We start from the raw sequence: 10,588 nt of genomic DNA, 5'->3' as shown, positions 1-10,588 counted from the left end.
CAGCGCACGGCTCACAGGATCACGCTGTCTCCTGGCGCGGCCGCTCAGACCCGACGCCATCCACTTGGATCATATTTTTAATCCACTCTGCCTATCTCTTCCTTTTAATTGCAGTGCTTAACGCATTTACATTTACTTTAATTATTAATACTAGGATTTTTGTCTGCCATTTTGCTATTTGTTTCTTGTATGTCTGATGCCTTTTTTGTTTCTCTATTCCTACATTATTTCCTTCTTTTATGTTAAATACATATTTTTGCCATTTTAACTCCCTTGTTTCTTGCACTAGAGATTAAATTTTATATTTATAAGAATCTAGTTCAGATCAATACCAACTTAATTCAATAGTATATAAAAACTTTGCTCTTATATAACTCCACTATTTACCCTTCCTGTGTGCCATTACTGTTACACAAATTACATCTTTATATGTTATGCACCCATAGTAGATTGAACTACGGTCCCCCAAAACTCACTGAAGCTTGAATTGTAACCCCCATGTTTTATGTATTAGAAACTTAGCCCCAATTGTGACTGTTAAGAGGGTGGGAAATCCTATTAAGGTAATTGAAAGGTGGAGCCTTGAAGAGGTGATTGGATTGTAGGACCATGCAGTAGGGAATGGATTAAAAATGATGGTCAGAGGTGTGGTTCTGAGGGCTTTAAAAGAAGGGGAAAGTCTGTCTTTCTCTCTCTCTTGCTCTCTCTGCTCTCTCTGCTTCCACCATCTTGCAATGTGAGACCTCTGGGTCACTGTCACCACCACCAGATGGACTTTGGACTTCCCAGGCTCAGAAACTGTAAGCAAAACAAATTTTGTTTTCTTTATAAATCACCCACTTGCGGGTATTTTTTTATAAGCAACAAAAACGGACCAATACAGAAACTTGGTACCAGAGAGTTGGGGTGTTGCTTATAAAAATACTTGAAAATGTGGAAGCAGCTTTGGAACTGGGTGTTGGACAAAGGTTGGAGGAGTTTGCAGGACTCAGAAGAAGAAAAAGAGATGAGGGAAAGTTTGGAATGTCTTAGAGACTGGTTACATGGTGGTGAGCAGAATGCTGATGGAAATATGGACTGTAAAGACCATTCTAAGGAGGTCTTAGATAGAAATAAGAAGGAGTTTATTGGAAACTGGGGCAAAGTTCACCCTTGCTATGAACTGGCCAAGAGCTTGGCTGCATTGTGTCCATGCTCTAGGACTTTCTGGAAGGTGGGACTTAAGAGTTGTGAACCAGAATGTTTGCTGGAAGAAATTTCTGAACAGCAAAGCATTAAGAAAGCTTCATGGCTACTTGCAACTGCCTATGCTGAGCTATGGGAGCAAAGGCATGACATAAAGCCAGAATTTAAAAGGGAAGCAAAGCATAAAGATTTGGAAAATTTGCAGCCTGGCCATGGGGAAGGGAAGCAGAGAGCATGCAATGGTGCAGCCCAGCAACCATTAGCTAAGAAGAAAAGGAAAGGGATTATCAAGAGGAGAAAAAGGAAAGGAAAGGGATATCAAAGGAAAGTGATTATCGAGAGGAGAAAAAGGCCCTGAAGGCATTGTAGAAGCTTCTGGAGCCAACCCTTCCATTTCAGGCCCAAAGGCCTAGGGAGACAAAACGGTCTTGGGAAACAGGCCTGAGATGCCCCCCATGGGCTCGCTGCCCAGGACCACCTTGGGAAGCTGCTTCCAGCATCGCCACCCCAACTGCTCTGAATTCCCCAGCTATGGCTAAATTGGCCCCAGGTGTGGCTGGACCCACAACTTTGGAAAATACAAGCTGGAAGCCATGGTGGCATCCATGTGTTGTTAGGTCCGCAAGCTCACAGAATGCTAGAACTTTGGAGGCTTGGGAGCCTCCACCCCAATTTCAGAGGATGTATGGAAAACTCTGGGGGCCCAGGAAGAGATCTGCCACAGAGGTAGAGTCACTGCAGACAACCTTCACTAGAACAATGCCGAGTGGAAGCATGGGGTCAGAGTTGCAGCAGAGAAACCCAACAGTGCCATGCCTAGTGGAGCTGTGAGAACGGGACCACCATGAAGACCCCAGGCCTGTGGAGATACCAGAGTGGAACACCAGCCTAGGAATGCTAAAGTGTGGCCTGAGACCAGGAAAGCCATAGGAGCAGAGATGCTCGAGGACTTGGGGACCCAACCCCTACACCAGTGTGCAGAGGAGGTCAAACATGAAGTCAAGGTACATGATTCACCAGCTTTGAGATTTAATGCCTGCCCTGCTGGGTTTCAGACTTGTTTTGGACCTGTTATCCCTTTCTTTTGGCCCATTTCTCCCTTTTGGAATGGGAATATGTACCCTATGTTTGTCCCACCATTGTATCTTGGAAGCAGATAACTTGTTTTGAATTTCACAGATGGGACTTTGAACTTTGGACTTTGGAGTTGAAACAAATTAAGACTTTGGGGATAAAATGAATGTATTTGTATCTGAAAAGGACAAGAGTTTGGGGGGGCCAGGGGCAGAATGTAGTAGATTGAATTATGTTCCCCCAAAACTCATTGAAGCTTGAATTGTATCACCCACATTGTATGTATTAGAAACAGCCCCCACCGTGACTGTTAAAAGGATGGGAAATACTATTATGGTAATTGAAAGGTGGAGCCTTGAAGAGGTGATTGGATTGTAGGACCGTGCAGTAGGGAATGGATTAAAAATAATGGTCAGGGGTGTGGTTCTGAGGGCTGAAAAGAAGGGGAGAGTCTGACTTTCTCTTTCCCTCTTGCTCTCTCTGCTCTCTCTGCTTCCACCATCTTGCAGTGAAACCGTGGGTCACTGTCACCACCACCAGATGGACTTTGGACTTCCCAGGCTCAGAAACTGTAAGCAAAACAAATTTTATTTTCTTTATAAATCACGCAGTTGCAGGTATTTTTTTATAAGCAACAAAAATGGACCAATACAGTACCCATCAAAACAGACTTATAATCATTGCTCTAGACAGTTGCCTTCTAAATCAGAAAGGAGAAAAAAGGGATAAAAACCAAAAGGCACATGTACAGAGTCATTTAAAATTACCTGTGTAGTTAACATTATCAGTGCTATTTATTTCTTCATGTCAGTTCAAGTTACAGTCTAGTGTCTCTTCATTTCAGCTGAAAGAATCCTTTGTATTTCTTGTATTGTGTATTTCTTCTAGGAAAGATCTTCTAGTGATTTTATTTTTGTTAATCTGGGAATGCCCTACTTTCTCTTATTTTATTGATTATACATATTCATGGGGTACAAAGCTGACCATTACCACCTGGGTCCAAGATGTGATGATCAGATCAATACCATCAGCATGCCCATTACCACAAATTGCAATTATTCCCCCTGTACCCCACCCAATTACTCCCCACACCCCCTCCACCACCAGCAACCCTAGGTGTGCTCTGTCCCTCTTTAAGTCCAATGCACCACTGTGGTCATTCTTTCCTTCCTTCTTTCTCTCTTAGCTCCCACTTACGAGTGAGGATATGCAGTATTTTTCCATCTGTGTCTGGCTTATTTCACTTAATTTTCTCCAGGCTCAATCATGTTGCTGCGAATGGCAAAATTTCATTCTTTTTTATTGCTAAGTAGTACTCCATTGTGTATATACACCACATTCTCCTTATGCAGTCATCCAACAACAGACATTTAGGTTGGTTCCATATCTTTGCTATTGTAAATAGAGCTGCAATGAACATGGGAGAGCACGTATCCCTTCAACATAAAGATTTCCATTCCTTTGGGTATATACCCAGAAGCACGATTGCTGGATCATATGGTAGATCTATCTGTAGTTGTTTGAGAAATATCCATACTGTTTTCTATAGTGGCTGTACTAATTTACAGTTCCACCAACAGTGTAGAAGAGTTCCCCTCTCTCTACACTCTCACCAGAAGTTGTTATTCTCAGTCTTTTTTATTATAGCTAGTCTAACTGGGGTCAGGCGATATCTCAATGTGGTTTTGATTTGCAATTCCCTGATGATTAGCAGTGTTGAGCATTTTTTCATGTACTTGTTGGCCATTTATATGTCTTCCTTTGAGAAATGTCTTGTCAGCTCCTCTGCCCATTTTGTACTTGGGTTACTTGGGTTTTTTTTAATGATAAGTTGTTTGAGATCCTTGCATATTCTGGATATTAATGCCTTGTTGGATGAATGGCTTGCAAATATTTTCTTCCATTCTGTAGGTTGTCTTTTCACTCTGTTGATCGTTTCCTTTGCTGTGCAGAAGCTTTTGGTTTGACATAATCCCATCTGTTTATATTTCTTTTGTTGTCTGTGTTTTGGGGTTCTTATTCATAAAGTCTTTGCCCAGTCATATTTCCTGTAGTGTTTCCCCTATGTTTTCCTTTAGTAGTTTTATAGTTTCAGGTCTTATATTTAGGTCTTTAATCCATTTTGACTTGATCTTGTTATATAGCAAGAGGTTCAGGTCTAGTTTCATTCTTCTGCATATGGATGTCCAATTTTCCCAGAACCATTTGTTGAAGAGGCTCTCCTTTTCCAATGTATGTTCTTGCTGCCTTTGTCAAAGATCAGTTGGTTGTAAGTACCTGAGATAATTTCTGGATTCTCTATTCTGTTCCACTGGTGTGAGTATTTATTTTTATGCCAGTACCATACTGTCTTGGTTACTGTAGTTTCATAGTATAATTTGAATAAAAGTACTGTGCCTCTGGCTTTTTTTTTTTAACTCAGGATTGCTTTAGCTCTTTGGGGTCTTTTGTTGTTCCATGTGAATGTTAGGATTATTTTTTCCATTTCTGTAAGGAATGTCATTGGTATTTTGATGGGGATTGCATTGAATCTGTAGATTGCTTTTGGTAGTATGGACATTTTCAGAGTGTTGATTCTTCCAATCCAAGAGCATAGAATGTCTTTCCACCTTTTTGTGTCTTCTTTAATTGCTTTCAGTAGTGATTTGTAGTTCTCATCATAGAGATTTTTACCTCCTTGATTAAATTGATTCCTAGTTATTTCACTTTTTTGGTGACTATTTCAAATGAGCTTATTTTCTTGATTTCTTTTTCTGCTACTTCTTTACTGGAGAATATAAGTACTACTGCTTTGGGGGCATTAATTTTGTATCCTACAGACCAATAACAAGCAACAGGAACAAAGCAAGTAATCAGCAGTCTCCCAAAAGAAAAGCCCAGGACCAGATAACTTTACTGCTGGATTCTACTAGACATTTAAATAGAAATTAATGCCGATTCTCTTCAAACTCTTCCAAAAAATTGAAACAAAGGACATTCTCCCAAATTCATTCTATGAGGCTAGCATCTCCCTGTTACCAAAACCAGACAAAATACAACAACAACGAAAAGAAAAAAACTACAGCCCAATATGTCTGGTGAAAATACACACAAAAATCCTCACCAAAATACCAACAATCAGAATACAGCAACATATCAAAAACATTATACACTATGATCAATTGGGATTCATCCCAATGATGCAAGGATGGTTCAACATACACAATTCAATAAATTTGATACACCACATCAACAAAATCAAAGACAAAAATTGTATGATTATCTCAATAGATGCAGAAAAAGTATCTGACAAAACTCAATATCCTTTCATGAGAAAGACTCTCAACAAATTAGGTTTAGAAGGAAAGCATCTCAACACAATAAAAGCCATGTATGACAAACCCACTGCCAGTATCATTCTGAATGGGGAAAAACTGAGGGACTTTCCCTGAAGAACAAGAACAAGAGAAGGATGCCCACCCTCACCACTTCTATTTAACATAGTATTGGAAGTACTAGCCAGGACAATCAAGCAAGAGAAAGAAATAAAGGGCATCCAGATTGGAAAAGACTAAGTCTAATTGTCTCTGTTTGTAGATGACATGATCCCACATAGAGAGAATCCTAAAGACTCTACCAAAAAAACTCTTAGAGCTTATTAACAATTTCAGTAATGTCTTTTTATGATTTTTGGTTAGCCTATTGTTTGTACCATCTGTTATCTACCACCTGAGGCTCCTGTGAAGTGAAATCATTGCCTCTAATTGTTTTAAACAAATGCCCCTGAGGAAAAGGACTTTTTTCACTGGATAACCTCTGAGTCAAGTCATATAGAAAGCCTTTCAATGGGGTGAAGGGAAGGTCTTCCTCTGAACTACCAGACAAGTCAAATAATGACAATTCTCTGGGGATGGAGCTTCTTGAAAAAGCTCCATCCCCATTCTTCTACCTGTAGTGGCTGCCTAGAATATTAGTTTTCACCATAATTGTGAGCTTTTGATTATCAAGGCTACTGCAGATATGGAAGCAAGGGGTGGAAGCAGGGCAAGTTATAGTGGCACAAAGCTCAATGTTTGCACTGAGATTCAGCTCCTTTTCCTGACACACAACAGAATCCTGCATTAAGTACATACAGGGTAGCCACAGATGCAATTTTCATCTTTCAGTTTTAGGAAATTCTATGAGTTGTCCCTCCTCCCCCAAAAAAAGGCTGTCCAGGCTGCTCTTGAGTAAAAGTTTAAGGATAATATGTACTACCATTTTGCTTGGGATACTGGTAGGGGGAAAGGTGTAGCATGGGCAGGACCCCTTGGACCCTATCAGACTGGCAGCTTGAAATAGGCAGGCTTGCTTTGTGGAGGTCCTAGAAATGTGGGGTGGGAAGAATAAAGGGCAATATATAAAACAGCTGAAAGTATATCATTGTGGCTATTATCCTCATTCTAATCCCCATAGACATTGCTACAACTTAGTAGAGTCATTTGCAATTGGTTTCCAATCCTTCTCAGCTTCCCCTAGTGGGCTAAAGGATTTTCAGGTTTGAATAGGGATCAAAACAAAGCTAAAGCTGAAAAATAGTCCTAAAACAATTACCTAAGTATCCTGCCAGATAATGACTCTCTAAAAGTCTTATAGATCAAAATCCTTTTTTATTATTTAGAAAACAGAACAAGGAAGAACTGGGCTTGGAGAAAGCAGATTTTTAAAGCTTTGAAATTGTTTTAAAAAATATTTTTTGAGTCCCAATGTGCATAGCACCATACTAGGCGCAGTTGTGGGGGCTGAGTAGAGGAAATAGATACAAATATGAATAACATGGTGTTGCTACCCTCTAGGAATTTACACCAAAGCAAGAGAAGTCTAAAAAACAGTGAAAACACACAAGTCAAAATGTGGGAAGTGCCTATGAAGAGTATAAGCAGAGTATTTCAAAGATGCAGAGGACAGTAGAGAGACACAAGGTCATTTGAAATGGTCTACAAAGGGTGAATAGGATTTTCCACTAAGGTCAGCACAGTCATTACATTTCAGAATAAAAAGGAATTCAGTGTGATCTTTTCATTGAATACCTGTAAGGAGAAGTGAGTGTGACTCAGAAACTAGTTGAGGACAGATCATGAAGGAGCTTGAATGCAAGGTTAAAGAGTTTGTGTTTTATTCTCCAGACAATGACTGATATTTTTAAAGAATGGGATTGACATGAATGAGGTTGTACTTTAGAAAATCCAACCTTGAAATCATGTGCAGAAGCAATTACAGAGCTGAGGGGTGGTTGGGCAGGGCAAACAGTAATAAGAGGTCACATGAGACGTCGGAAGGGTCTGGATGATAGTGCTATTATAGGGCAGAAGAACACTGCAAAGCAAGAAAGTTTAGTTTTTTGTACCAGTTTGTCCTAATCCATCACCATCCCCAGGCCTCTATTCCCCCACATCTATTGCCATCTCATCACATAACCCAGTTTCTCTACCTCTCCTAGAACTGACCTACTATCATTCCCAGTGCTTTTCTTCAGTCCCAGTACCCCTGGGCCTTGCTTTTTGTTGTCAGCACCTAATCATAGAATGTTAGAGCTCAAGGTCACACAGCTTGTAGAAGTGCTAATTTGACACCAGGCTAAAATGACTCTAATTTTTTATTCTGTAAACACGATGGGGAAATTGAGGTGCAGAAAGTGAAGTGATTTGTCTGAAGTCATATACAAAATCAGTGGCTGAGCTGAGGCTGGGGGAAAAGAAGACTGAAGGGATTAAGGCCATTCCAATGTTCCTTCCTCTAGATTATATTGCCAGGCCCTCAACTTGTTATTCACCTGTGAGTAAACTTTAGCCAACAGGGTGTTATCTGATTAGATCCAGCCCTGCTGACCAGAGTTGTAGCCAGAGCTGTGTGTGCCCTTATCCCCTTCCAGCGACACCATCCTCCCTTAGTTAAACTTCGTCCGCAGCTGTCAGAACAGGTGGCACATGGAAAGAGCGTGAGAGAGCAGCACTGCTAAGAGAAGAAGGCAAAAAATGCTGGGGTCTGGGAGAAATCAGTTTACTAAGAGGACTGAGTGAAGAAGGGTCATGGAGTCCCTGTCAGACAGGATACAGGGGGAGTAAGTGGGTGAGCGATTAAATGTGCATATACAAAAATGTAAAGAGATCTGATGAAGGGAATGAAGGGAACTGTGAGAAAGAATGGTGGTAGGTATGGGAAAATATAAGGGGGGCAATTAGGTGAAGAAAGAAACGTGTGGGAATAGTGCAACTAATACCTTAGGGCGTTGATCTCAGAAGAATTCTATTACCAAATAAAATTGTACACTGAACCTCTTCCAATAAAGAATACAAAATTAGAATGGCATTTTATTTTATCCATAATTATAAATTTGAACTTATAGATTAGATTTCATTAATTCAAAAGATTAATATTGATTAATCAAAAAGATTACAAGTTAAGGTAATGTTATACTCCAATGTGTTAAATTTGATACATAACACCTATGGATATATGTGTTTGAGGTTTTTGTTTCATAGTCAAAATATATACATTTTATAGGCTTTGGGGGGGTTACAACTATTCATAAGATACAAAGCTGATTGTCACCCCTCATGCCCATGGTGTGGGGGCCAGATTCATAGTGGCAGCATACCCATTACCACAAATTGCATTTGTACCCCATGTCCCCCACCCAATTATCCCCAACCTCCCTCCACCCCCTCCTTCCCCCCCGACTCCACTTTGTAACCCAAGGAATGTTGTCTCCCTCTGCAAGTCCAACGCACCACTGTGGTCTTTCTTTCCTTCCTTCTTTCTCTCCTAGCTTCCACATAGGAGTGAGCACATGCGGTATTTATCCCTCTGTGCTTTGTTTATTTCACTCAATGTAAGTTTCTCCAGGCTCATCTATGTTGTTGCAAATGGAAGTATTTCATTCTTTTTTATCACAGAGTAGTATTCCATGGTGTATATATACCACAGTTTCCTTATCCAATCATCCATCGATGGACATTTAGGTTGGTTCTGTGTCTTGGCTATTGTAAACAGAGCTGAGATGAATATGGGAGTGTAGTATGGAAAACAGTATGAAGGTTTCTCAAACAACTTCCATATGATCCAGCAATCCCACTTCTGGGTATATACCCGGAGGAATGGAAATCATCATGTCAAAGAGATATCTACACTCCTTAAATCCTTGCTATGAGACTCAATATTCCATAGAATTTTCCTTAACTACTTGCTTAACATGTGCCTTTTTTCCTAAGATAATTTGCCATCTAATAGGTCCAAAAGAAGAGTCTTCAGGAACTAAATGCATAAAAGTTTAATGGAGAAATTTCAGACAGTAGAATTTCTCAAAAATATCAAAGGTCCTGAGGGTGTAGGTAGGAGATGATTTAAAGAAAACACATTATATTAAATATTATAATTTTATATCTAACAAATGAAAAGGATCCTATTGTCTTGTAATATAGAATACAAAAATAAAGCCTGGCAAACCTTTTTGGTTAGTGGGGGATATGAAAAAGAACATAATTCTTAAGGTGGAGAGTGCGGAGGACTGGAAATTTTCCTCAGACTATAAAGTCTCTGGTGTAAGATAAAGATTTGTGGCACAGCACGGTTGCTGCTCAAGGACAGACAGGTTTCTGATTGATATGTGTAGACACTGGAAAATTGCTGCAGGGAGAAGGAATGTTTGCTAAGATTAAGCTTTTGTTAATAGGATCATTTAATTGCCTTATTGAAATGTCATCTGGCTTGTTTCACTGAAAGTTACCAGCCTATATTGTTAAACTATAACACCACCTATGTTCTCTTCCTGTAATTCCTGTTCTGGAAAATAAATGCAGGAAGAGAACCTCAATTTGGGGTTAATTTCCCAAGGAAGTGATGTCTCTCACTTGAGGGTTCTGGGGAAGTTAACCACTTTGGGGCTTCTCACTGCTCAGAAGAGATGGGCTTTGAGTAATCCTCTGTGGCTCCATCACCCAGGGGAAGTGGGGTGACAAATCCATGGGGGGAGGGGGGCAAAGCAACAGAGAGAAATGTCCCCCTTGGCAAAAAACCATACCATAATTCTGATGTGGCTTGTGAACTGTATATCAACTAGAGGCATGGGAGTTTTAAGGGTGAAAATGGTATTTTGCAGCATACAGACAAAGTTCATAATAACAGTAAAACAGTAAGAAGATGACATAAAGACTCCAGATCTCTTTTTTCTTTTTTTGTTTTATTTATTTATTTATTTATTTTTAAATTTATTTTATTATTATTTTTTTTTTAATTTTATTTTATTTTGTCAATATACAATGTTATTGATAATGTTGGTCCATCACCAAAACCTACCTATCTCCTGCTGTAC

Source organism: Galeopterus variegatus, unplaced genomic scaffold (assembly GCF_000696425.1).
Source record: "Galeopterus variegatus unplaced genomic scaffold, G_variegatus-3.0.2 Scaffold11443, whole genome shotgun sequence".
NCBI lineage: Eukaryota > Metazoa > Chordata > Mammalia > Dermoptera > Cynocephalidae > Galeopterus > Galeopterus variegatus.
This window is presented reverse-complemented; position numbering follows the sequence as displayed.